We start from the raw sequence: 3,756 nt of genomic DNA on the forward strand, positions 1-3,756 counted from the left end.
AGAGTACTTAAGGAGGTGGCCTTGGAAATAGCGGATGCATTGACAGTCATTTTCCAACATTCCATTGACTCTGGATCAGTTCCTATCGAGTGGAGGGTAGCCAATGTAACCCCACTTTTTAAAAAAGGAGGGAGAGAGAAAGCAGGGAATTATAGAGCGGTCAGCCTGACCTCAGTAGTGGGTAAAATGATGGAATCAATTATTAAGGATGTCATAGCAGCGCATTTGGAAAATGGTGACATGATAGGTCCAAGTCAGCATGGATTTGTGAAAGGGAGATCATGCTTGACAAATCTTCTGGAATTTTTTGAGGATGTTTCCAATAAAGTGGACAAAGGAGTACCAGTTGATGTGGTATATTTGGACTTTCAGAAGGCTTTCGACAAGGTCCCACACAGGAGATTAATGTGCAAAGTTAAAGCACATGGGATTGGGGGTAGTGTGCTGACGTGGATTGAGAACTGGTTGTCAGACAGGAAGCAAAGAGTAGGAGTAAATGGGTACTTTTCGGAATGGCAGGCAGTGACTAGTGAGGTACCGCAGAGTTCTGTGCTGGGGCCCCAGCTGTTTACATTGTACATTAATGATTTAGACGAGGGGATTAAATGTAGTATCTCCAAATTTGTGGATGACACTAAGTTGGGTGGCAGTGTGAGCTGCGAGGAGGATGCTATGAGGCTACAGAGTGACTTGGATAGGTTAGGTGAGTGGGCAAATGCGTGGCAGATGAAGTATAATGTGGATAAATGTGAGGTTATCCACTTTGGTGGTAAAAACAGAGAGACAGACTATTATCTGAATGGTGACAGATTAGGAAAAGGGAAGGTGCAACGAGACCTGGGTGTCATGGTACATCAGTCATTGAAGGTTGGCATGCAGGTACAGCAGGCGGTTAAGAAAGCAAATGGCATGTTGGCCTTCATAGCGAGGGGATTTGAGTACAGGGGCAGGGAGGTGTTGCTACAGTTGTACAGGGCCTTGGTGAGGCCACACCTGGAGTATTGTGTACAGTTTTGGTCTCCTAACTTGAGGAAGGACATTCTTGCTATTGAGGGAGTGCAGCGAAGATTCACCAGACTGATTCCCGGGATGGTGGGACTGACCTATCAAGAAAGACTGGATCAACTGGGCTTGTATTCACTGGAGTTCAGAAGAGTGAGAGGGGACCTCATAGAAACGTTTAAAATTCTGACGGGTTTGGACAGGTTGGATGCAGGAAGAATGTTCCCAATGTTGGGGAAGTCCAGAACCAGGGGTCACAGTCTAAGGATAAGGGGTAAGCCATTTAGGACCGAGATAAGGAGAAACTTCTTCACCCAGAGAGTGGTGAACCTGTGGAATTCTCTACCACAGGAAGTAGTTGAGGCCAATTCACTAAATATATTCAAAAGGGAGTTAGATGAAGTCCTTACTACTCGGGGGATCAAGGGGTATGGCGTGAAAGCAGGAAGTGGGTACTGAAGTTTCATATTCAGCCATGAACTCATTGAATGGCGGTGCAGGCTAGAAGGGCTGAATGGCCTGCTCCTGCACCTATTTTCTATGTTTCTATGTTTCTATTATAATTGGACTTAGGCTACAGAGGGGAGAAAAAGAACAGCTCGGGTTCTCATCTCCACTGGAAGAGTGTGAGTGAGTGTGTGTTCAAGTGAGCACAGGGTTGAGTTTAAAAGATCAAAAAGCCTGTCAAAACTCACAATAAGGATCACACTCAAAGACATGATTGAGGTAGTGCAGAGTGAGCTGCCCTTGTAGAGCTGTACCTCAGCAAGAGTCGCAGACTCTGAGAGATGGGGAGAAAACTGGGAGTGGAAATTACTGATGTTTTCTGCAGGTAGCATATTCTGGTTCTTACTGGGAGTGATTAGGGCCCAATTTTGGCCATGACTTGCTCCAATTTTTTTGGAGTAAATTGGTTTTTCTGGTGTAAGTTATAAACGTCATTTTCCCCAATAAACTTGCTCCAGAGTAACTCAGTTAGGTACAATTTTTTTTAGTTGAGTTTTTTTTTCAAAAGGGGGCGTTCCTAGCCACTTACGCCAGTTTTGGCCATTTATGCCACTTTGGTCAGCTAAAACTTACTCCAAATCGACTTAGGTCAGAGTATGTGACCAGCTCTGAAAAACATTGCGGGCAGTTAAGAATTCGTACAGGTTAGTACATTTAAAGTATCAAGACTTACAAAGCACGAAACAAAGCATAAAAAGTAATAAGCATTCAATCAATAACAAATAAAAAATAGAAGTCCTACCTTTATGCCAGAAACAAGTCTTTTTTTAAAGTTCCCCCCACCCCCACCCCCCATCAAAACACTCTTCCCCCGCCCCTCATCAAAACTCTCCTCCTCCCCCACCCAATCAAAACGCTCCTCACTAAACAAAGCACAACCATTAATAAATAAAAAATAAAACTCAAGTCCTACCTCGGCACGGGAAGTCAGTGGGCCGGCTGGCCGGTGCGGGAGGTCACTCAGCCAGGGATAGGGGCTGTGAGCATCGGGTCCTGCTCACAGCTCGCAGGACATGCTGGGAGGGCGAGGAGCATGCGTACAGACTCCACTGCGCATGTGCGCAGCTGCCGGCACTGGTTTCTGCGCTGGGCTGTTGCTCCGCCCCCCCCCCACTGCACTATGTACGCCGTGCTGGGACATCGGAGACTTGGCAGAGTGGGTAGGATGGGGCTACTTTTTTTCAGCGCCATTTCCAGTGCGTAAAGTAGGCGCATTTAGGGTAAATGCGCCGAAAAAGGGGTTGGGGAAAATTGGGCCCAATGTCTCCAGAAATGTATTATGTTGCAGTGAATGTAGAGCTCTTTTGTAGAACCTGAGCTCCATTGTTCATGATGCCACTGTTAGACTTCATGGGGCATTTTATCACCTACTGATGTAAGTCAGTTCTAAATGATTAAGAGATGCTGCCAATCCTGCCAAAAGGGTAAATGCTAATGGAACTCAAATTTCCTGAGTCAGTCTATTTGCACAATTGTTTACAGATCCAGGTGCGGATTTTAGGGACAGAGCTATTTGCACTAGAAATTGCACTGATTGGCTCTCCATTAGCGCATGACTTGATTGCTGATTGGTCCCCTTGGGGGATAAGCCACACTCAGACATTTTAACCGCCCAGCCCAAGTTTTGAGTGACTTTTAGAAACATAGAAACATAGAAATTTACAGCGCAGAAGGAGGACATTTTGGCCCATCGCGTCTGCGCCGGCTGACAAAGAGCCGCACGGCCCTTGATCGGCAGCCCTAAAGGTTACATACAAACCCATGAATAATGATGGAAAGGCAAAGAGCACCCAGCTCAACCAGTCCGCCCCACACCACTGCGACACCCCTTATACCAAAAACATCTACACTCCACCCCAACTGGAGTCATGTGATCTTCTGGGAGAGGCAAAGTCCAGATAAAAACCCAGGCCAATTTAGGGAGAAAAAATCTGGGAAAATTCCTCTCCGACCCATCCAGGCGATCGAAACTAGTCCAGGAGATCACCCTGGCCGTATTCTATTCCCTGCAGTACTTACCATTATATCTGCGCCAACCAACGAAAGGTCATCTAGTCTAATCCCAATTACCAACTCTAGGTCCGTAACCCTGCAGGTTACGGCTCTTTAAGTACCCAACCAACCATCTCTTAAAAGTGATGAGGGTTTCTGCATTCACCTCGCTTCCAAGCAGCGAGTTCCAGATCCCCACAATCCTCTGTGTAAAGAAGTCCCCCCTCAAATCCCCCTAAACCTTCCACCAACCAC

Source organism: Pristiophorus japonicus, chromosome 20 (genome assembly GCF_044704955.1).
Source record: "Pristiophorus japonicus isolate sPriJap1 chromosome 20, sPriJap1.hap1, whole genome shotgun sequence".
Lineage (NCBI taxonomy): Eukaryota > Metazoa > Chordata > Chondrichthyes > Pristiophoridae > Pristiophorus > Pristiophorus japonicus.